Consider the following 24,828-nt stretch of genomic DNA (forward strand, 5'->3'; position numbering starts at 1 on the left):
TTTTCTTTTTGGTGTTTTGAGACAGGGTTTCTCTGTGTAGCTTTGTGCCTTTCCTGGAACTTGCTTTGGAGACCAGGCTGGACTCGAATTCACAAAGATGACATTCCTTATCTGCCTCCAGCTGTGGGGTTGAATTCTGCAGCGGGGTTGTGGGACTCTCCATCCTCTTCAGATGCACAGTGGTTTTCGGATACGCTAAGCATGCTGGGATGTCAGGGGAGATGAGTGAGTGGAATAGCTCCCCAGGGTCCCTTGCCCAGCCTCAGGTCCTCTCAACCTCTTTTTTTGCCATCGAGCCTGGATAAACCCATGGAAACAACATGGAACACAGAGCCACTTAAAAATACTATTACATCTTTCTTAGATTCATACAGTCATTCTCCCGAGTCTCTCACCGCATTTATGTGGTTGATCCTACCGTGGTGCTGATCTGGTCAGAGTGGCTTTCTGAGATAATAGAGTTCAATATTCCTTAATTCAGGTTCGGATTCTGGGTGCTAATCAGGAGTGTCACCATCGAAGTGACAATGAGCCCATCTGTGCTTGGGGGCTGTAATGAGCCTGGTTCTCTGGTGGGGGATGTGCATCGATTTCACTCTATCAACCCATAATTAATTCTACGTTTCGAGGCATGTGATGACAGGTAGCTGAAATGGATCGCTAGACAGACTTTTCACTTATTTCAATGTGCGTTCATTACCTCTGTCCACGACCCAATTATCTGGATTTCCAAGGAAGCATCCGGCTCTGAACCGGCTTTTCAGTGAAGCATCCTCCACTCTACAATGTCTCCAGATGGCGTTACCAACCTCGTCACTGCTTAGAATCCTTAGGTGATAGTTCAAAACACTCAGTGACTCACCTCAGAGGGAAGGTACCACCATGACTCCATCCTGACTCCACTCTGACTCCCAAAGTCTGCTCAGTGCTCTCCCCCAGTGTTTCAAGGTTCTGGATAGTATTTGTACATCTTCAGATGAGTCCTCTCTTCTCTCACACAGGGGGTTTTGAGATTTCTGGGCTCATCACTGGAATTCCTTGCTCTATAATCCCTAGGCCAAGCCCTGCCTGCAGCACATACATATTCTGACCTGGTAACTACTAATCCAGTTTGATGATCCACACTTCCTTCAGGAAGACCATTTGGTGACTTAGGTGTTATGCCTCTTGGTTTCCTTAACAACACGTTCAATAAGTTTCAAGCTCCTTAAGACAGAGTTGATTTCCTAAACTATCTTTGTGTCTTTTGGGAAGATAAGATCCTAGCACATACTTGGCAATCAAAAATGACCTTTTAAATAAATAAACATTTACACATATGTTCTTGCAGGATATTGGTTGAAATTATGTGGTGATTCCTAAGACCTACTAGTAATATCAGGCAAGATATTTCAACAGGGAGATTACATCTGAATGTAAAATCCATATGAAAATATCCTTTTTATTATTTATTCTTTGGTAATTGAATTCATAAATACAATATCTACCCCTTCTCCCCTCAAGTGTTCCCCAAAGACCTCCATATATTCCTTCCAATTTCATGTCATTATTACCCTTGTCTTCTTCCTCCTCTTCCTCCTCATTTTTCTCTTCCCTCTTCTTTTCTGCCTTTTTATAATTCACTGAATCCAATTAGTGCTCTTGTATGCATGGTGTAGGGTCATCCACAGAGGCACTGACAACCTACCACGGACCACACCACTCAAGGAAACTGACTCTCCCACCCACCCCCAATGGTCATCAACTTCCAAAAGATCCTTACTTAGAGGTGGGGCTTTGCGAACCCTTCCCTGAAAATATCCTTCATTAGTCATTAGCGTCAACCCACATAAAACCACTGCACACTAACATACTAGCTTTCTTTGAATTAAATAAACACAAAAGTAGACTTTTAAATGAGTGAAATGAAAGACAGGCGGATCAAATAGAACATCACATGAAGAAATGAAGCGTGAAACCACGAGGTGAAAGACCTGGACCAGTTCACACCATGTGTCCAGTAGGACACAGAAGCATATACTGTGTCCATTTCAGAGATTGCCACTGGTACTCATTGAGACAGGCAGACGAAGCCCCCAGAGCCCAGTGATGCAGTTTAGAATCTTCCTAATTTCTGTGCATATTCACTCACACATCTGCATCCAAAACAAAAAGTTTGTAGCTTCTTTGTATGTAACAGGACTAAACTGAAGGGTGACATACTGCCTCTGACTGTCTCTGCCCTCTTCCTCAGGCTCCCCAGCCTAAGGACAGGCACCTATTCTATCAGACAGACTCCAAGGTGACTCTGTCTTCCATGTTGACTCATTTTAGGACTGAAGTTTTTTCTTTTTTCCTCATACTCATTGTATTTCCTACTACCACCTAATGTTTCATCAGTGAATATTTACTCTCTCTTAAATATGTCTTAAAATATTTACAGCTTTCTCTACAACCTGATACTTTTGATAGACACAAGCCTCTGATGTTTTAAGAGCTTCTAATATTATAGCACGAAACATAGCCATTGGTTTTATGAGCAGACATATAGAAATGTGCTAAATTGGCCTCACTAAAAGACTTTTCTGCTTTGCAAAATAAATGAAAACCAAATTGATTTGATATAATGAAGCAATAAGGAAAGGCCAGTCCTTGGCAGTTAACCCTGATGGTTATTAACTGCTAAGCAATGCCTTGCCCTTGGGCCTTAATTAGCACTTGAAAAATGGGCAGCAGTTATTATGTTGAAAGCCTAAAAAAGTTGAGCTTCGACTTTGCAGGGATCTGCTGTTCTTACCTGATTGATTTCTCAACAATTAATGGAAGTTCATGTTTCATATAATGTCTCTCTGTAGAAACAACTGAAAATATTCGAGGGAATTCATTTGTTTTCCTGGGGAATACATTTGGGATATGAATGTCTCATGAAGGTTTTTTGGATTAACTACCTGGCAATAGAAAGTCAACTGCATTTGTTTTATAGTATTTTTTTTAATTATAAAAGAAAACATACAGAAATACAGAGAAAACATGGAGAGCAGACTAATCATCTTTTAAAGTATGTTTGAGTTAATTTTCCTGTCTTTGAGCAGGCATTTCTTCAACATTGCAAATTAAAGTTTAGAAATATTCAACCCATCTTTTCAACTCTCTTTAGATAGTGAATAGTTTTAACACTATCTCCAGCCTTCTTTCCAACGACTTGTAGTCTGAGTAATAGAAAAATGAGGAACTATCTGAATTTTTATCAAAAGTACGTAACATCTACCAGTTTCCTAGGGTGAAACAGTTTGATGCTGTGAATTGTTAGGAGGGATGTCTCTTGTCTTGATATTATGGAAGAGTCAATGGTCACTGGTGGGGTTGGGTTAATGTATCCACCAGACAAATTATTTATTTATTGAGTTCTTTCTAAGGTGATATTGCATGGATTTGGGCCCAAACTCTTTTCCTTCAAATCTTGTGCAGTGAGTTAGAAATTCCAAATCAGCCTTACCCATTCTTGATAATTTTCTTGGTTGCTAATCTTTGAATATATGCTACTTTTCAATAGGTAAGCATAGACTATTCTGGAAGAATCTTGCAAAAATGATGCAATTTCTACCCATTGGGAGAGACAATGATGGTCCATATGTGGTAGCCAGAACTCCATGCCTTCATCCTCTCCAGCCTGGAGTCATCCACATTAGAAAATAATGTGAGCATGATTAGAATCTGCCATGTGCCCACCCAGCCTACACACTTACAAATGCAATCCACACGCACGCAAATACATACCAATCCTAGAAACATACATACAAGTCACAGCACACACATCACAGCACATGTTACACTGCCCCATTCCTGATTTGTTACAATCATTTCCTGGATCCCTGAATAGCATTTCCTATAAGTAACACATTCTCTCAGCCCCTGTGGTCTTACATCAGTGTAGACCAATGTGCCTTGTGTCAGGAAGAAAGCCTTTCAGGTGCTTGCTGTGCAGTTTCAGGAATCTATGCCCCTTGGCTCAGGAGAAGCAGAAATTTAGCTCTTGCTCCAGCACAGAGAATGCTGCGGAGTCTGTACAGCTCTTGTGTGAGCTCCAGGAAAGGCCGGAGAAGGGAGGATGAGACCGCCCCTCCCACCCCCTGGCTGTCTCTTCTTCACTTTCTCTCTCTCCCATCAGCAGTGTGTGTTTCGCCCTTAATACTTCAGTGTTGGAAGGCAGCAGGTCACACGATGCCCCAAATCTCATGAAGCAGGGAATCGAAGACTCTGTTAGGGATTGGGATTAGGACTTTGGCTTTCAGTTGGTGGGAATCTGTGAGTCCCCCCATTGCTCTCTCTAACCCCTCCCATCCTCCCTTGCTCTCCTTCGAATTCATGACCACTTTTTCTTTAACTATTGTTATGCATATGTGTGTATTTCCTAAATGCATAAATATAATCCACTCAATTTGTATAACGTGACCTGCATGTATGTTTTCCATTAACTCGGTGTAAGGAAGAAGGGATGGAGCCAAACCTCACAGCACACTCAAATGTCTAGTTTCTAACTAAGCGATGTTTTCGACTCTCAGTAATTTTATCTTGTGTTGTTTGCTCCAGCCCATAGAGAGATCACACACTTTACACATTAAATTCCTGCAGAATGTGTGGCATTAATAGGTCAATGAGCTTCTCCCCGTTCCCCTCCAAATGCTCATATTTGCATTATTGATCTCAATTGAATGGATTATTTTAAGTGAAAGAAATGGGGATGGCTCTCCCGTGAATCTAGCTGATAAACAGGGATCGATGGCAAAGGTCAAGGGGATGAGGACAACGGGAGGCCGAGGACACAGGGTCTGAAGTCAAGAAGTCGGATATCCATCACCGCCGAGGTGAAGATGGAGCTGAGTGTACACTAAGTGTCTGGACTCAGGAAGCATCTTCTGATAAAGTGGGATTTATGATGTCCATCCACAGAGTCTTTAGTCATTAAAATTCCCCCATGAGATGGCCAGTCGGTCTTTTGCATTTTCTTCCTGATTGCCCAAGCGAGGCTATTAAGAACCCATCCATAGCTGTTTATATTAGGTAACTAGGAGGGGTCTTTTCATTTTGTAATAATTTATAAGATAAAATTAATAAATTCTGCCTGAAATATCTCAATACCAGAAGCACATAGAGAGTTGTTGAACTCATCCACACACCTAACATGAAGAGGCAGCTGATGTTGTTTTATGGTTGTTCTTTCTAGTTCCTTACCATTGGGACTCTTGAAATCTGAAAAGTGAACACAAACTTTTGATGGTGTAAGTGATTCAGCAACATAACAATTTCCCTTACATTTTATGAATGCTTACAAATGTCATTTAGATGATTGATTATAACCTTGAGCCCATCATTCTATATTTCCAGGACATTTTACCATTATTTATGCTTTATTAACCTTTATATATCAAAACTTATTCATCATTCTCATTATTAATAACTTTTACTGACTAGTATTTGCATGCAATCTTAGAAAATTATTCTGCTCAAAGTCAACATAATGATTCAACAGATGTTCCAGATTCTCAGGTGCAAAGGTTTTCTTATCAGCTCCCTTTGAAACTCCAAGAGATGTCTACTTTGCTCAGTCAGGACACCTTTACCCCTTTCCTTAGGTCACCTCTCTCTTCCACACTGGTCAGCTGCAGCACCATTAGCCCAATTGCTTGCTCAATCCCAAATCCTAGGAGCCATTTATTTCAATCCATCTATGTATTCAACATTTAATCATGGGATATTTTAAAAGTAGGCATGCTACCCTATATTTTAATCACACAGTATAATTAGAAAGCCATTGGAGCTAATTTAATTGAATCTATTCACTTTGTCATTGAGAGAAACACAGTACACAGATTAACATGGGGTCAAGCTCAGGTCTGCTTGAACAAATGTTGGAAGCAAAGAGTGTGGGTGTGACTCTTTCCATGGGCTAGTACCAAGGGGTGCTCTTATAAACCTTTACTCTGAAGCTCAGGATCCCAACAGAACCCAATGGACCATCCATTTGTTCCCTTCTGCTGGTGCCTGATCTTGCTGTACTTTCATGCTGTGTGTGTGTGTGTGTGTGTGTGTGTGTGTGTGTGTGTGTGTATGCGCATGCACATGTGTGTATTTCTCTGTTCTGACCATCTCAAGAGGAAAACTCCTAATCCTATATTCTCCTCTACCCCCTGTTGATACTCCCTTTGATTTTTTTCTTGTTCTTTCTCATTTATATCTCATTTTCCTACTAAGTTCTTGTCAATACTTTCAGAGATACACCAGATCTTTCTCTCCTTTCATCTCTTTTGCTACGGACAGTTCACTTCCTTGGAAGGTGACCCTATGTTCCAAACTAGCTTGCTTCTAGAACTCTCTGATGCAGGTCAACCCACTGACAGCAGCAAGGAGGGAACACCAGTCAACCATGCCCACTCTCTCTTCTGCTTAACTTTTAGTAGCAACTTCTCACAACACTAAGATTGGCCTGAATGACAAAGGGAACTTAAAGTCCTTTTCTTTCATCTGCAAGATACTCATTGACCCTCACTCGCTCTCGGGTCTTCCATTCTGGTCCCTTCTCAGCCTTGGTGCTCCAAACACTCCTTTGCGCTGTCTTGAGGTTCCTTCATCCTCCCTGTGTTCTGCATGATTATTCATCTGTCATTTACAGTACCTGACTCAACTCTCCCTCCTCAGAGGAGACTTCTCACTCCTTTTCAAGTCCTGCCATCCACACTACAGGCTGCCCTTTCTCTTCTCATGATGCAGGGATACTGCATATTTGTTTTGTTTATTCTTTCCTCCATGTAGCTTGTTCGTGGAACTAATGATGAGCCTGATTGGTTCCCAGTGAGTTCATGACAAATTGAACAGCAAATGTGTGGTCATACAATGGACATTTGTTGAGCAAAAGAATCAATGAGATTAAATAGGAATTTCAAAGAATAAAGTAACGTCTATCACTAATTATTCTGGTTATTACCACTAATTATTTTCTTCCTTCCTTCCCAAACTTCTCAGAAAGTAGCTAGGCCATAGGTACAAAGGATTGAACACACATTTTTTTCCTCTGGTCCTCACATGCATGAATTCAAAGTCTTAAGGAAGGGGTGTAAGTATTCTCACGAGTCCCTTCCCTTCATTAAGAACAGACCTCCAGGACACACAATAGTCTGAGACTAACTTATGGTATTCACGATCAGAGGGATTTACACATCCTACCACTGTAAGAATTTTACACACAGCAGGGCACCATCAAACAGACAGTAAATAGCAAAGTGTCCGGAGAGATTGGATATCTAGGAGCTCTGTGACTTAGAACAGGTAATATCCAAAGTGTGTTATTTACATTTATATTGCTGTGATAAAATACCCTGGCCAAAACCAACTTAGGGTAGAAAGTGTCACGGGAACTTACAATTCTATGCTATAGCACCCCATTTCAGGGAAGCCACAATGGCAGGTGCGTGGAGCAGAGAGAAATAGGTGCACGTATGGCCACTTGCTTGCTTGTGCACAACTCAATTTCTCCACTCTTAAGTTCAAGACCTGCTGCCTAGGGAATGATGCCCACCCCCAACCCCTGCAGAGGGCTGGGTCTTCCTCATATCAACTAACTTAATTAAGATAATCTCCCATGGACGTGCCTGTAGGCCAACCCAATGTATGTAACCCTCATTGAAACTCTCTTCTCAGGTGATTCTAGGTTGTGTCCATGTCCTGTTTATTTCCATGCTTGTTTTTGTCCATTTGACACAAGCTAGAATTATCTGGGAAGATAAACATCACTGAGAAAATGCCCCCATTGCCTGTAGCAGGGGTGCAGGGCTTTTCCTTTATTGCCATTTCATATGGGGGAGGGCCCAGCCTACTGTGGGTGGTGCCAGCCTGGGCAGGTGGTCCTCAGTGCTAGAAGAAAGCAGGCTGAGGGGCAAGCCATGAGGGGCAAGCCAGTAAGCAGCAGTCTTTCATGGCTTCTGTTTCTGCTCCTGATTCCCAGGTTCCTAATCTGACTTCCTTTTTATGGTAAACTGTAACATGTAAACTGAATTAAACCCTTTCCTTCCTGAGTTGCTTTTGGTCATGGTGTCTCATAGCAACAATAGAAACCCTGACTACCTGACTAACTCTGATGGTCCAGATAACAAAGCTAACTATCCACTGAGGATTATTATTGAGATAGCCAGCATCACTGACATTATTAAAGGTCAGATAAGCCTATTCCAATCATGAAAATATTAAAAAGAAAAACAGTTACTGGTGTTCTTTCTGGCATTTCACTCCAGACCAATTTAACCTGCATAGGTTACTTTCCCCCTTGCTGTAGCTAAATGCCTGATAAAAGCAGCTAAAGAAGGTGTTTTTGTTTTTTCTTCACAGTTCAAAGGTGGGGAGGTGGCAGGGAGCAGGCAGCAGCTGGCTGAATTGTCGCCTCAGTCAGGAAGGAGAGAGAGAAAGAGAGAGAGAGAAAAAGAGAGAGAGAGAGAGAGAGAGAGAGAGAGAGAGAGAGAGAGAGAGAGAGAGGTACTCAGCTCTCTTTCTCCTTTTTCTCCAGTCAGGAGCCCTAGTTGATTGAATGGTACCATCTATAACTAGGGTGATGAGTTTATTATAAGCGAATTTGCAAATGCAGTAACACATACCATGGTCTTTAGCTGTGTCTGCCCTGGACACAAACCTAGCATTGGTTAGTTCCTACATTACTGGGCCCCTTTGTCTTTACTATAACAGTAAAGAGATAGGGTCATGGTGCTGGCTGTTTATGTGTTCAAAGCCCTGATTTTACACAAGGTGAATGATTTCACTGAGGCCACCAATTTCCTTGCATTTCTAACAAGGTACTAGTCATAGGATTATCGTCAGAACAGATTATAATTCAGAGTATAGCGGTTGTGGCTATTACAAGGCTTAATTTTTAAAAATTCCTGCATAATCTCCTCAGCTCCATCTTGCTTAGATATGGCATAAGCAATGAGCATTGCATTCAGAAAGCTGGTGTGCTCTGTGTATTTAAAAATTAAATAATGCTTAGCCAATATTCCTGATATTTATCTCCTAAACTGCTTTATGATGAATGCACATTTCCAGTGACTGTTGTCCTTGGTAATTTAAACTTAAGTTTTCTACAGCTTATTACCACCCACGACAAAAGCTTTAAGTCTGTGAGTTTTAAGAGAAAAAACTAGAAAGTTTAATCAACTTCAACTTTCCGATTTCATTAAATGTGTTTGACATATTGATGAGGTGGGTAATTTGCCATAAAGCACAAATGTGTTAAACATAATGACCTGCACAAAAGTCAGCTGAATGGTTGGAACGGTGACTGAGTTAATTAATGGAAGGGTACATGGTGAACTGCACAGACACTTTACATAAAGTAACACAAATTACTTTGTTATGATTAATAAAATTTTGCATGCCAAAGGAATTGGAGCTGATGAGATTAGCACTTGCAAGGGTTATCCAAACTTGTGCATTTATATAAATCAATATAAAAGAACTCACTATGAGGAAGTGGAAGCAGGCATTTCTGGATAGGAAGTAAACAAGTTACCATTTTTCTGTCCTGTTACATGAGGCAGGATCTCCTTCAACATCCTCAGCTACTCATAGAGGAGGTTGCTGTTTCACAAACACAGGAACAAGTGGTTTAAAAGTTGTATTTTGGTCAAAATTTTATAATTAATAACTTTTGCAATCATTTTTTTAAAGATTAAAAAAACTATATGTATATGTGTTTGTGTGACTATGTGTGGGTATGTGTAAGTGAATGCAGGTGCCTGCTGAGGCCAGAAGAGGCATCGGACCCTCTGGAGCTGGAGTTACAGGTGACTGTGAGTCACCTGATGTGAGTGCTGGGAATTGAACTCTGGTCCTCTTCAAGAGCAGCCAGTGCATTGAAGCACTGGGCCATCTCTCCAAGCCCCTGAGATCAAGTTTTTTATGTTTCAAAGGTATTTATCAATAGATAATTGTTTCTATATTTATCTAAATCCATTGTCTGGAAAGATAGGAATACAATGAAAATAGATGTTGATAGACTATAAATCCAGGTATAGAATTTTCAACGCCCAAAGTGCATGTTTGCACATTAGTGGTTTCCCGGGTGGACCTGGGAGAAATGGGATCTTTGAACTGGGTTTAACAAATTGGCTCTGAGGCCAACCTGGCCCCACACTTGCTTTTGTAAATAAAATCTTTCTGGGAAGCAGGGAGGGACGGTGCTGTGGTGAGCGGCTGTTTCCCCTTGGATGGCAACTTTGAGGAATGCAGGAGAGAATGAGTGACCACAGTCTAAGAACTGATCAGCTCTTCCCGGACAAACTCTGCATCCTGCTTTGCCTCGTCATTGCCTGTCGCCCCCTTGTCAGACACTTGTGTGTGTTGTCTGGAAGTCAAGCCTGCTCCACTCTCCTCTTCCGGGTGATGGATGACTGCCTATTCACACCTGTGCGTGGATTCCGACACCTGATCTGTGATGTCACTGATCACAAGGCGACACCAGGCCTGCTGCATTCTGCTCTTGATAACTGTGGCTTTATTCCTCAGTGGAATCTGTGATTGTGTCTCTCTTACATTTCTCTGGAAAGTCATCATTCATAGGTATAAAAGCATTCATGTATACAAAATGTTCACATTTATACCATTGTGTATGTAATTTCCTAGAAATGTAAAATTTCAATTTTATCTTTTTTTATAACAAAAATGGAGAAGGAATTCAATTTCATTTTGATAAAAAAATAATCCCCAAACAAAAACAAAGTAAGGAAGGCAGATGCAGGGAGGGAGGGAGGGGGGGAGAGTGATGAAATGACGGCAGTCAAGGAAGGACAGACAGAAAAGGTCAAGAGACTTGAGGCACTTGGCCCAAGTGTATTCTCAACACTGCTGTAGAAATACTGACCGACAGGGAGCCACATGTGACATGATTTATCTGTGATGTGAATGTCATGGTGACTTCTGCATGCCCAGCTGCATGTGATTAGTCTTATTTCTTTCCTTGTCTCCATCTTCCACTCTTAGAATAGTCACATTTAGGATTTAACCCCTTAGTGGACTTGGAGACCACAGTACAGCATCATGAACTACAGCAGCAGCACTTCCTACCTATGCATCTAATGTGACACAACTTTGTGCCCTGTGACCACGTCTCCCTCTTGGTCACCTCATCCGCTCTCTGCTTATGGGATGTCAAGTGTCTTAGATTCATGTGTAAGGAGGTTCTTTGGCCATTTGTCTTTCTATTTGGCTCAGTTCTCTAAGATGATGTATACTTTCATTGATTTTTTTTTTATAAATCACACTTTTTTCTGCATAATAGTGTATGTATGTGTGTGTGTGTGTGTGTGTGTGTGTGTGTGTGTGTGTGTATAATTGATTGGTTTGTGTCTGTTGACCATTCTTTGTATTCCTTGCTTGTGGTATATGATTTTTCTGATGCAACATCGAATCCGGTTTATTAGCATTTTTATTGAAGATTTTTATGGAGGTTAAATGTTTATCAGGAATATTGGTCTATAATTGTCTTTTTTTGTGGGGCCTTTGTCTAGCTTTGGTCTGTCTAGGTTTTCTGTTTCTTCTGGATTCAGTGTGGGCAGGTTCTGTGTTTTCAGGAATTCATGCATTTTTTTTTTTTTTTTGTATTTTATGAAATCTGTTGTTGCATACGCTCTCATGATGGCACCTTATGATTCACACTTGAGATGCTTGTTGTGTGTTTTGTCCCTGACTGTGAGTCTGTCCTCTTTTTACTTTACTTTGTTACTCAGAGTCACAAACTATGACTGGTACCCAAGAGAACCCATTTGGAAATCACGGAGGTTTTAGTCTGTCATCGGATGCAGCTTGGCTTTGGGTCTGTATAACATCAAGAGAATCTATGGAGTGGGCCTGGGTTCAACTATCTGCCCAGCACCAGAAGATCTCCCATGAGGCCTTTCTCTCAGGGATTCGCCCACCTCTACCAGCACCACCCTAGGGGACAAACCTTGAACACATGGGTGTCTGGGTGATATTTAAGACCACAGCTACGGGGAGCGTTCTGGCCACTAGTTTGCCAACTCTTCTCATGGCAAGAACTTTGCTATTTTACGCTGTATCTTCCATTTGACCGTCTTGTTCTTGAGCTTTTACTACTTTCTTTTTTATGATGATTCATAGCCTCATTGGTTTTCATTTTCTAATTCCCCCAAGGTATCAGATTTAGTGGTATGAGACCCTTCTTTATTTTCAGCCAGCCACTCCTTGCTCTGAACTTCCCACTTCTCACTTGCTTGTGCTACAAGATAAATCTTGACAAGTTGTGTTTTCAAAGCTCACCCGACTTCCACTTGGACCCAATGGTTGTCCGAAAAACAGCACGTTGTATAAACGGATGAATCTCTCTCACCCGCCTGTTCCTGAATAACCAATCAGAGGGTTAATATTAATTGCAAACTGTTTGGCCTGTGGCTCAGGCTTATTACTAACTAGCTCATTCATCTTAAATTAACCCATTTCTGTTAATTGATGTTTTGCCACGGGGCTGTGGCATTACTGGTCTCCTGGCATGTTGCTCCTTCCGCGGCTGGATCATGTCTGCCCTGACTCCACCCTCTTCTCCCTGTGTCTCTCTTGGATTTCCTGCCTGGCTCTTATCCTACCTCGTCATAGGCCACAGCAGCTTCTTTATTAACCAATGGGAGCAGCACATATTCACAGCGGATGGAAAGACCGTCCCACAGCAATGTTGCTTATTTTCCCGCCTCTTGGCGAATTTCCCACTTTTGTTACTTTCATAAGATGATGGCTCCAATGGATTGTGATTGTGTTAGGCACAATTTCAGCAATCTGTTGGGTCTCATTTGTGATCTAGCATGTGACCTATCCTGGAAAGCTGTCTGTCCTCCGGGAGAAAGCTCTGCGTGGGGTGGGGACTCCTTCCCTGCCGAAAGGTCTTTGGGATCTCTAGCTCTCTGTCTGGACACTGCATCCATTTCTGAAAAGCAGGACTGTCGACATATCCCACGTTTATTACTCTATTTGCAGTTTTGCATTTCGAGTCTGTAAATATTTGCTCACTGTATTTATGTGGTTTGATACTGTATGGATACATGAATGTTTCCAATTGTCACATCTTCCAGAACTGACCCTTTGGTCACCTGTAGTGATCATCTTCCCCCTAGGGGTAGTTTTTGACTAGAAATTTCTTTTTTATGACATAAATGTGTTGTCTCCTTAAAAAAAAAATCACCATTTCCACAGAGTGCATTCTTCTGCCCCTTCATGTTCAGCCTGTCTACATTTTTAAATTTAAAGAGAATTTCTTCTAGATTGCATATAGTTGGCTCTTAATTGATCATTCATTAGCCTACTTGGAGTCTTTTAATTCACTGTGTTTAAAGAGGTGGAGGAGGATTTATTGGGCACATTCTGTTCTCAAGGTGTCCTGGGCCCTCTTATTCAGCTTTTCTGTCTTTTTCACTTGAGTTTCATTTTTGTTTATTGTGTTTATTGTTTCCTTTTGTTTTGAATGAGAGGATTTGGCTCTTTTTCCTTTTGTGCAACTTCTTTCCCCCATTTTTTTGTGTGTATTGCATGTGTGTATGTGTTTTACCTGTGTGTGTGTGTGTGTGCACGCGTGTGCACACGCACACGTGTGTGGAGGGCCAGGTTGATGTCAAGAATCATCCTTGACTCTTCATCCTTTTCCATCTTATCCGTGAAAGCAGGGTCTCATGGTGAAACACAGTCCTTACTGCTATGACTACTCTTGTGTTCAGGAGCTGAGATTTCAGGGGGACCCGACGTCAACCTGAAATGTGGGTGGGTTTCTGGGGACCTACACTCTGGTCATCCTGCTCTCATGCCAGTCGGCCATCTCCCCAGCCCCACACACTGAGCTTAAGTATTTCTAGAGCCAGTCAGAGCTCTAGTGCTGCAGCTGGGCCTGAGAGCATGGAGCCATTGCTGCTCTGTCATGGGGGCGTGGGGTGGGCAGAGGCAGGCAGGATCTCTCCCTTCCTGCTTCCCACCCAGGCAGTCTCATTGTGGAGTTCCCTGTTGACTGAAAGGCAGAGCCAGATTCCTGAGAAAAACTGGCTGTTCAGGTTCAACCCCAAATCACAAAGTAGAGAATCACAGGGCAACAGGACAATGCACAACACTGGCACACACTGTACTACAGGCAGCAGAGCGCACTTACAGGTGGCAGAGCGTGCTCACTGGCGGTAGAGCACGCTCACAGGCCGTGGAGCACTCTCACAGGCCGTGGAGCACTCTCACAGGCCGTAGAGCACGCTTACACTAAGAGACCGCTGGAAGACACCTCAAGGTTAGCTGGTCTCTGATTAGCTAATTAGAAGAAGCCGAGCGTAAAGTAAAATCCTGTCACACAATGTCTTAAGATGTGTCCCGTAAGTCTCTACAAAGTAGGAGGTCTGTTGTGTGACACTGTTACTGGAAAGAGATGAACTATAGTCTACTCACCCCAGATCAGCAGCCCGGGGTAGACCAAAGTAAGGATAACACCAAAATCCAACATGGTGAAATGACTCAGAGACAGCTGTATCACCAAAGCCCACCCTCGTATGGTTGATAGCTCACAAAAGTTGGGAGCTTGGAGCACACTGCACAGTCTGCAGGCACCTCAATAGGTTGGAGAGTGTCCTTTTCAGGTGGCTCAGTTAGTCTGAGTCTCTTCTAGGCAGCTTGACCTGTCTGGGGGTGATTTTCAGTAGTTTTATCATTTATTTATTTTGGCTTTTTGAGACAGGGTTTCTCTGTGTAGCTTTGGAGCCTGCCCTGGAGCTCACTCTGTAGCCCAGGCTGGCCTTGAGCTCACAAAGATCCGCCTACCTCTGCCTCCTGAGTGCTGGGATTAAAGGCGTGAACCACCAGGGCCAGCAGTTTATTGTTTACTCTAGGGAAGGGAGAAGCCTAGTGAATCTGGTTGGTTTCAGGGACTTCCTGGAGCTATTCCAAGTTGCTTACTTCCTGTGTAATCGAGCTTCCCTGTAGGATGGAGCGTTTCATCCTGCCTAACCCAGGACGTCCTGTTGTTTCACCTCCCTGTAAATAGACTGCATCTTAAGCTTCCGTCCAAGATGGAAGGTTGTAATTTCAGAAGAAACTGCAACCCAGCAGCGAGGTCCTTAAAATAATCCTGAGATGTAAACTCTGAAAAAAAATGGAGACATTTGATAATTTCAGGGCTTAGTTATTTTCTGTTTAGACCTATGAGCACATACAGTCTTGATAACAATCCCACATGACCAAGTGGACACAGCTCACTATGATTTGGATCAGAAGAACCTCTTCTATTATTTTGTCTTTTTTTTTTTTCGGAGCTGAGGGCCTTGCACTTGCTAGGTAAGCACTCTATCACTGAGCTAAATCCCCAACCCCTTCTATCTGGATTTTTACAGGAAACAGAACCATCATGGAATGAGCTGATGATCAAGAGCACCGAGGAGACCCAGATGCATGCCGCACACGAGTGAGGGAGTGAACATGTTCTTTCATGAGCCTAGTGAGAGCGGAGAGGTGGGGCCACCCCTAGTGCTGCGGGTTGAGAGGATGACATTGCTTGACTCGGAATCAAACAACAGGTGGACTCTGTGAGAGCTGTAGAGGTGAAGAGACTTGGGGATGTCAGAGTGACAGGACCAGTCTAAGAACGAGTGAGGCGGAATGTGTCAGCCCTCCAATCCCTGCGCTCTCTGGAGGGGTCTGAGTTACTCAGCTTTATAACCTATCTGTAGGGATAGCATGGGACAGCCTAGATGTTTGTAGCTCTCCTGCCAAGAGCTGGGATCTGTCAAGATTTCTGAAGTTGGGCTTTTTTAAAGGAGGAAAAAATCTTTTATTACTACTGTTGTTTAAATTAATTGCTTCTTAGTCACAACATGCCTTTCATACGCTACCCACAAAGCCTGCAGATATAAACCTCCAACTCCCACAGTGGGGGTGGGGGAGGGTAGGAAAGGGAAGTAGAAAGTTGTGTGTCCCTAAAATAGAATTTTTGGTGAAGCTGCCAAAAGTAAGCAACTTACCTGCCGGACAGTAGACGTTCTGGGCTGAGGTGAGCACAAACCACAGGAAGGAGGTGAGAGGCAAGTACACAATTTCCTTTGCCCCATGTCTTATCTTTCCAGCGTTTGAGAGATGTTCGCGACAACGAGGCCCCTAGTTTGAGAAGTGCGTTTGAAGGTAATGCATGTTTAACTGTCGATTCAGGAAACATCTGCACCTCAATCTTTATCTTTGCCATATAGAACTCCACAGAGCCAGCAGCTGTGGTGTGAGAGGTGCTTGCTAGTCTTTGAATGTGAAGTGTCCTCTACTCCCATGAGCACATGGGCTTGAACATTTGGTCTTCTCTTATTGGTGCTCTTTGGAGGCGAGAATTGTAGAAACTTTTGGAGGTGGAGCCTTGCTGAAGGAAGTTGGACATGGGGCAGTCCTTAAGATTTGGTAGCTCAGCCTACTTCGACTGTTTCCTGACCTGCTAACATGTGAAGAAACAAAGCTGTTGACTGGCCATCCCTGCTTCAGTGGACTGTACCCCAGGAAGTAAAAACAGACTCTACCTCCCTGAGTTGCTTCTTGCCAGGCATTTGGTCAAGTGACTAGAAAAGTGACTAATACAGACATGAAGCTTTTTGTTGGCATGTAGAGGGCCAGGTGTTGGATGGGCTTGCAGCTGAGAGCATGAGCTGTCAAGACTTGTCAATCAATAAATTCTTTCTTTCTTTCTTTCTTTCTTTCTTTCCTTCCTTCCTTCCTTCCTTCCTTCCTTCTCTCCCTTCCTCCCTCCCTCCCTCCCTCCCTCCCTCCCTCCCTCTCTCCCTCCCTTCCTTCCTTCCTTTCTTCCTTCCTTCCTTCCTTCCTTCTCTCTCTCCCTCCCTCCCTCCCTCCCTTCCTTCCTTCCTTCCTTCCTTTCTTTTGGTAAGGCGATGGAAGCTACACATATCAATGATAGTAGCTTGAAAAAGAAGGAATGAAATTGATTACTCTATTTCCTCCTTATTTCTTTTTAATGGAGCCTAAGGCTTTACCTGTATCTGTAGATGTTCACGGGGATGGATGCTTATGCCTAAATATGTGTCTAGATTTGGCTATTTGATTAATGTAATGCCAGAGTTATCTTTGAAGACAAGGATGTACTGGCTCCTGCAGTCTTGGTATGCCCACTGTCTTAGATATAAGTGAAAAAAAATGAGGCAGAGCCTTTTAGAAATTAAACAGCGATACTCATCTACAACACATAAATAGAACAAGAATAACAGCAACCTCCTTTTTTCCCCTAAGGCCTTGAAATGCAAGCTGTCACTAGGCACCACAAAGAACCAATGCTCAAGTCCACATTTGCTGTGACCACTTTCTTACACCAAGCTCAGAGGGTTTAGTTGGTTTCACCCTTGGGCCTTGGCCTTTAGTATCACTGACATGCCAGTATAACTTTTCAACTTGCTTTGACCTGGGGCCTCTTCTCCTCACTTCAGTTTTCTCACTTGTAAAATGAAGATGATAATGGTTTTAATCTCTTAGGAGAGTTCTGAAAATTAGAGAAGGTAATTTGTGTAATGTACCGTCCTACATGTAGTAATTGCTAACTCATTTTATTAAATATTATTACTTATTTCCTTGGATTTTTTTTATCACCAACTCCTATTTTCTCTGCTCTTACAGACCATCTTTCTTATCATTAATGTGTATCTCTTTATTTACATGGGCTTATGTATGTGAGATCTAATTTATATAAATGGCATTCAGGCAGGATAGTGTAGAGCTGTGCTTGGTCTCTGGGCTGATACAACAGAAAAGAATACATCCCCTTTGAAGGATGCTTGCTCCGTGGTTTTAGTTTGTGTCTAATTAGAAATCTAGACCACTTGATGGATATTTTGTGTAAAGGAACAAAGAATAAGTCTTCTGTGCTCTGTAGACCTAAAGACCCCAGCCACCATCACACACATCCTGATGCAGACTCAAAACAACAACTGAGTAATAGCCTCCCAAATGGCTTGCCTCCATAGAAATTGATTCACAATGATAAGCTGTGAGCCACATCTGGTGATGACCAGTAGCATGTGAACCCTGACTCTGAACTTAACTTCAGTTCAAAGAAACGATAGGAAATTGAGGAATAATTTGGGAAGAAGTGGTTCTCACTGAATCCCAGAGGACAGGTGCACACAAATGCCACCTTACGCTAAGAGAACAGTAAGCATTAGGAAAGTCATCCCTGCTCCCCCTCAAAATCTCAAAAGTGTAACTGAACTCAACACATGACTGCTGCTGAGTGTTAGCTAAAAATGGAAGCATAAGAAGGAGAAGAAGAATTCCAAGAGTTGTGTGCTTACCTGCACATGTGTGTATTTATCACATGTATGCAGTACCCATAGAGGCCAGAAGAGGGCACCAGATCTCCCAGAACTGAAATTACAGGAGATACTGAGCTGGCACTTGGGTGCTGGGAACTGAACCCCCAAGCCATCTCTCCAGCAGCAAGAAACCTATTTAATATTGAAGACATTGATACACAATCTTGGTGTTCTAGGATGCCATTTATGCTATTTTAGTTATTACCGTTCGTTAGCTGAAAGTGCCAGGTATCTGTGTGAATGCTCATCTCTGGAGGAGCTTGGCAGGTTTCATGAGAGCAAAGGACCTTTGTGTCCATTGCTGACTTTAAATAGTTCTAGGAGGAAATGAGAGAATGTGCACGTTCAATTAAATGCAAACCATTTGTGTTTAGGCTTCAAACACAAAGTGTTCACTTCCTTTCTACTTCTCTATTTTTAAAATAAAATATTGTGGAAAACATGCAAGCAAAGAAAAAAAGAACATCAAATCCAGCATGAAATAAACAAACAAATGTTCTTTGTTCTGTTTCATTTATTTTTTTCCTGTGCCCTTCATTCCCTCACCCCCAAAAGTCCTGCATGTTCTTGTTTGTGAAGCTGGCTGATTTCCTTGGGGATTTGTTTCCAAGGCTGTTCTACAGATACTACTGCAGACCCCCTCATTCCAGGACAAAATCCTTCTTTTGGAAAAGATTTAGCAGCTTCCAGAGTCCACAAGATGAAAATCCCCTCACGGTGCCACAGTACAGGTGACATATGCAGACACTTTTATTTGGGAGGGAGGAGGAGAGAAGATCGACTCTCTGGTAAGTCTGAAGTGTCAAGCTTGGCAGAGGAAGCCAGGGAAGAGTTAAGCCTTGCCTGTCTTAGTCACCTTCTGGGTGTCGTTGGACTGCCCTGAATCCCAGGAGCTCCATGAGCGCTCCCTAATTCCCTCATGATCCATTAAAGACACCCCACTAATTTTTCACAGAGAAGGATGGGCACTTTCATTTAAAAAAATTTAAGTTTCTTCTTATCAGTGCTAATCTAGAATGGAATTCTAGAGATAGACCAGCCGTTGCTTGCAGTAGACAGGAGAAACCTTGTACAGAGGGCAAGGAAATTAACATGGGTTAGTTGCTTGCCCTGGGAAAGCAGGTTTGCTCCCATCCCCTCCACCTCACCTTCCTCCCTGGCCAGTGAGGTGCTCCCTCTAGCCAGCTGCACCGTGCTCCTCAGTTTGCTTCCTTGCCCTTTCCTTCCAGGAAGGCTTCTGTGGTTTGAAAGTGAAATGCTTCCCTCAGGGTCAGATGTGTAGACACTTTGTCTCCCGCTACTGGTGATGTCTTGGGAGATGATTGAACATTTATGGGCTGGAGAGAGTAAGTTACTAGAGGTGAAGTGCGAGGTTTTATAGCCCAGGTTTCGGTCTTCCTTCTGCTTATTGGACCACTGAGATGTGAGCAGTGCTTACCACACACTACAGCGATGAATTCCACCATGTCTTTCAGGCTGTGAGAGGTTGTGTCTTCTCAGACTCTGAACCAAGATAGTTGAGTGTTTGTCAGATCAAGTATTTTGTCAGAGCAATGAGGAAAATTACCAATGCAGGGCCTTGTCCTGCCTCCTGGAACCCGACTCCTCACAGCTGCTAATGGAGGCACCTCAGAGCTCAGAGCCACAAGTTTACATTAGCCCACACTTGTCAAGACCAGGATCTGAAGGAAAGTAGCACCCTCAGGGCTCCCTTCCTGTTCTAAACCTCTCTTGATTCTGTGATGTTTCTGCACCTGTGAACAAGAGGTTCCCCAAAGGAAACAGGAGGGTGAATCCTAACTCTAGGAGACACTTGGCATAGCATGTAGGCGGCCACAGAGCTTTTCAAACTGTCCACAGAACCTCACAGTCAGATCACAGAGTCTCAAAGACCAGCCTCAGAGCCTGGCAGTCAGTCATGGAGCCTCTAAGACCAATCACAGAGCACCACAGACTAGCCCCAGACTGGGCTCTGTCCTCAGAGCTATGAATCAGAGTTATCTGCCAAAAAAAGGAAACCCAGACATCTTAGGAGCGCATGCTATGGTTTGTACAGCAGTTTTAACAAGAATAAGATTAGTGTATTTTGCAACTTAGATCCACAAATTATACTACCATATTTTAATAGCAAAATTTGAAATGAGATTCGATTATATGTCTATGGCTCAAGAGCATGTGTGAAATAAATTGAGAGGAAGTTAAACTGTATTGTTTTCCCCTGTCAGCAAGGCACACAGCACAGTGAGAATGGAGTATTCTCATCCCTCTTTGAAATGACTCTGTGCATTAAAACTGAAAAAGTGGGAGCTGAAATTCTTTTATAATTTAAACATTGATGCTTATTTTGAAATTATCTTTGATATGCTAAGTATTTAATGTTGGTATGTAATGTACAAACCAATGTCATTCCAGGGAGAGTCCTAACATTTTATTCTTTCTCTCTCTCACTCTCTCTCTTTCTCTTTCTCATATATGTATATGTATACATAGAAATATATACATTATTTGAATACACACCATATTAATGTATGTTGATTTCATAGATGCATTAATTCTTATATATGCATGTATGAATCGTGCATATTTGATTTGTATATATTTACTTTGTATATGCATTCCAATATTCATACAGATTCATATATAAATTTATAATATAGAAATCAGAGAGCGTGCATGAGATACATTGAGATAAAGTTTGCAGGTGAGACAGCTCTGCAGTTGGGTGGTATCCTAGCTGGGCTGCTCCTGCTTTGGAGTCCCTGCTGTGAGCAACCACACCAGTCACACTCATGGTTGCTTGATTCCTTCCTCTTCAGAGATCTGTCACTAAAGAGTCAGGGGATGCCCCTCCACCCTCTGGGAAGAAACCATGCCCATGCATCATGTTCTTTCAAGGACAAGGACACTCTATGCTGCTGTGGGCACTTTGTGATGGCCTGGTGTACAACTCCTCACTCATTATTCATCTTCATGACTTACTTTCTTATTTACTCTGGTACAGAAACAATGGAGCCCTCTCAGCTACTGGGGGCATTCAGCCACGTATACCAGATCAAAAGAACACCTTTCTCCATCAGAGTTTGCTTTAATTTTTTTGCCACTTAGAATTTTGAAATGGATACCTTTTAACCTCCCTCTGGGTTGTTTCTAAAGACACCAAAAATAACCAATAAGTTTCAGCTGATTAAATGGTATAGGTAGGAAGATCTGGGCATGCTTTTATGTTCATGCAAATTAAAGTGAGACTGTTAATTGCCAAAATTTAGGGATAGGTATACATAAAGAAAACAGGGTGGTCCCCCCTCCCCAAGGTGGTCTTTAGATGAAACACTTACTCAAGATCAAATTTACTAATAATTCATCCAATATATTTCTCCACTAATAGCAATGTGTTCAATGCAATATTATGGGCTGAACTTCCTCACACTGTTGTGGGGGACAGCTGCTGGGAAGTGAAGTCAGTCTTTGATATTTTACTCTCAGAGTACTGAAAGAGGTAAAAATTGCTTGAAAAGATTTTTACTTCCAGTACAAATGCTTCTTGATTTAAGATGAGATCACATCCTGAAAAACCCATTACAGATAAAAAAAAATACGGGATACTAAAACCCAACATACTTAGCCCACCCCATGTCACCTTGAGGCAGCAAGAACCCAGAGATATCTTTGTTTGCCACATGATGGAGGGCCTGCCTGGGTCCTGTGGCGTCCTGCTGCTGCTGATAGGTACCTTGTTAGATCCCTGATGCTTTTGAGCCATGGTAAAGACTGACATTCTGACTTGGGCTGCCTCTGACATGCCTCAGGAAAGCCTGTCTATCCACAGGCTTCCCACCCAGTGTCTGTTTATGGCTTTGCGAGTTGGTGACCTGTCTACCAGAATTCTTGTAATTATTTTTATAAAATTGTAGTTAACTTATTTTAGTTAACTCCACTAATAAATTAAACAGGTATTAGTGGAACATTTCTCCTGAAGACCAAGGAAACTGCATGAGTTCAATTATGCTCAGTCTTTTTATATTGATTTGTTTTTCGTTTTGGAATTTTTTAGTGCTTTGGGACAGGGCTTCTCTACATAAGCCTGGCTGGCCTGGAACTCACAATGTAGACCAGGCTGGCCTCAAAGTCACATATCTGCCTGCCTTTGCCTTCCAAGAGCTGGGACTAGAGGTGTGTGCCACCATGCCTGTCTTTTCTTTTAACCAAACAATCCAGGAAGCACATTTGAGATACGAATGACTGAAACCAAGGGTGGTACATAGGGTCACTGAGTGTGGTTCTGTATGCCAGTTGACATGTGTAGATAAGACACCTTCCACTCTGTGGACTGATAGAGCAGTTCACAGATCCTCCAGACATCTTTATAGCCGGCCAGGGATGCTCTCAGCTCTCACTGTTCAAAATAACTGACAACCTGTCTGTCCATGAGTGACTTGTCTGATAGGCAATGAGACCTAACGTGGGCCTCCATGGAATGCTGGATCCATTTCCTGGTGAAGTCGCTCTGGGGAGACTGGGCGGTCTTGAGGAATGTTGGGAACTTAGAGCAGCACAGTTCTGTCTTCAGGTTCACTTCTTTCTGTGAAGACCTGGCATTGGGCCAGGATTCTAATGTTTAAATTGAAATGACTGGGATGGGATTTCTTCTCTACTGACTTTTCTTAAAAGTTGTCACTTATGGAAGTCACATCATGCACTATTAAACACATGTCTCCATGACACTGGCTGTGGAGTGTTGTTTTCTGAAGTTGAGATGTGGGCTAAGCCTAAACGCTACCTATTAATTACATGGCCAGGAACAAGGCTGTACAAGTCACCGGATGTAAGCCTGTTATGAACACACCACCAGAGTTTTAAATTTCTTACGGAGTTCTGGAGTGAGTTAACTTTATGCAGACTTTAGGACAGTCTTCAGACAGGAGCAAAGAATGGACGCCGGTAGCTCCTCGTACTCTTGTGACCTGCAAAGCCCTTGCTCTCTCGCCTGTATGTGAACTGTGCTCCAGATCTCAGGGGTCATGTAATCGATGCTGAGCATCCCAGGCCTGCTCACCGAGGTTTCTGCACACTTGGAATTCCATGAAAATCTCGGGTAGTTGAGAAGACAGCTCAGGGGGAAGAGGCACTTTCATGCAAGTCTAACAACATGCACTCCATCTGCAGATCCCACAAGGCAGTGGGAGAGAACTGGAGAGCCAGTATTGTCCTCTGACCATGCATGTACTGCATGTACATACATATGCACACACACATAAGCATACATAAGCATGCACACATGCACAGACATACACATGCATACACATACACAGTGCACACAATACATATGCAAACATACACATATATACACATGCACACACACATGCACACCTACACATATGAATGTACATGCACATACACACATGTGCATATGTATGTATACACATATGCATGCACACACATATACAGACATATGCATGTACACATACACACATACACATGCATACACATACATGTGTATGTGTGTATCAGATACTGTTACTCAAAAGGGATGTTCTTTTTCCAAGGCTTAAGACTTGGTCTCTGGTACTCAGTGTTACCGATGCATGTTTCTGAATAAATTATCATGTCTAGGAAGGACGCCTGGGTGAGGTATGGACTCAAGGACAGGCAGCAGTTTCTCTACGTCTGTTTCTTGATCACCGATTCCAGGCAATGATTACTTCTGTTGACTTAGGGATGCTGTTGGTTTAAGGCGGGACCCCGAGAAACCCATGAGTCAGTTCTTTCCCTGTCCCCACGTGTGTGTGATACACAAAAGAAAACGATAATGAAGCTTCCTGTCAGGCTCCAGCACCATGGTCCGGGTCTCCTAAACATCTGAGAATTCACCAGACGAGGTATCCAGGAAGCCCTCCTTCCAGTCTGGAAGAACAGAGATGCACAGACGTCTTAGGTGTGAGGCTGTGGTGGGGCAGGGCAGTGGTAACACATAACCACAGTCACGGCACCGCCCGCTGCTTTGCACACCCTTTATCCTCATGAGCACTGTGCGGCATCTTCTCCATTCCCTGAGACTGGCACACATGGGAAAATCACAGTGTGCTCCTCCCGGTAACTGGGCATCTGCACTTCCTCCGGTGAGTGATAGGTGTCAGCAAGTTACTGCTTGTGGACTGAGTGAATTAAAGCCACAGGCAGTTTCTTTTCTTATTTATCTCAAACCTCAGCATTGAGACTCCTTGTTGACACCGGGGGGCCTTTGCAGTATTTGATAAGATTCATATGACCAAGGCAGAGCTCTTTCCTTTGCTTCAAAGAAGAATGATCAGGAAGCTAGCGACAACTTTAAGTGGCTCTCATAGGAAAACCAATTTCTTTATGGGTCCCGGATTGGAGTGGAGTCCCCACTTCAGATAAGGCTATAAGGCTAAAAGCCTGGCTTGTGCATCTTGGAGAGGTTTACTGAGACAATGGATTGCTTTCTGGTCTACCAAGTTACTGGAAA

Source organism: Peromyscus californicus, unplaced genomic scaffold (genome assembly GCF_007827085.1).
Source record: "Peromyscus californicus insignis strain IS unplaced genomic scaffold, ASM782708v3 Scaffold_1__1_contigs__length_55948999, whole genome shotgun sequence".
In the NCBI taxonomy this organism is placed as follows: domain Eukaryota; kingdom Metazoa; phylum Chordata; class Mammalia; order Rodentia; family Cricetidae; genus Peromyscus; species Peromyscus californicus.